This window comes from Bison bison, unplaced genomic scaffold (genome assembly GCF_000754665.1).
Source record: "Bison bison bison isolate TAMUID 2011002044 unplaced genomic scaffold, Bison_UMD1.0 scf7180017862275, whole genome shotgun sequence".
In the NCBI taxonomy this organism is placed as follows: domain Eukaryota; kingdom Metazoa; phylum Chordata; class Mammalia; order Artiodactyla; family Bovidae; genus Bison; species Bison bison.
Genome location: NW_011492847.1, coordinates 859,624 through 860,021, shown reverse-complemented (window position 1 = coordinate 860,021; position 398 = coordinate 859,624). Strand labels below are relative to the sequence as shown.

Genomic DNA, 398 nt, shown 5'->3' with positions numbered 1-398 from the left:
AGGGGTAGGGAGAAGTGCGGGGCGAGTTTCGCCCTGAGAGGGGAGAGCAGAGAAGGAAAGGCTTTTAGGACTGAGAGGAGAGAGGGAGGATCTTGAGCTAGGTAAGGTGGCCAGACTTAGGCCTCGGGAGGAAGGGGACGGGGCGGGGCGTGGTGGGGGAGGAGGGGCAGCGGTATAAAACACACCCGGAACCGGTTGCGAGTTTATTCTGAGGTCCGGCTCGGAAGTGCTCACACCTGGAGTGTGGCGCGGGTGGGTAGAAGGTGGAGCCCCACCCCCGACAAAGCCAGGCTGTAAACCGGCCTAACCCCGCCTCAGCTGCACTCCCTCCTCCCGGTGCGAGCGGCCTAAGCTTCGCGAGCGCCAAATCTCTCGGTTAGCTCCGCCCTGCCATTAGA

At 62.8% G+C, this 398-nt stretch overlaps 1 protein-coding gene across 2 annotated transcripts in view; it reads left to right on the top strand.

Annotated features, from left to right (window-relative positions):
- The first annotated feature begins 17 nt into the window (after positions 1-17).
- Positions 18-398, top strand: part of ZNF131 (zinc finger protein 131) — a 27,407-nt gene continuing 27,026 nt past the window's right edge. The window contains exon 1 of one of the 2 annotated variants that reach the window (XM_010832803.1): positions 18-101. The gene's annotated coding sequence lies outside the window, so the exon portion shown is untranslated. The other variant, XM_010832806.1, reaches the window with a different exon arrangement.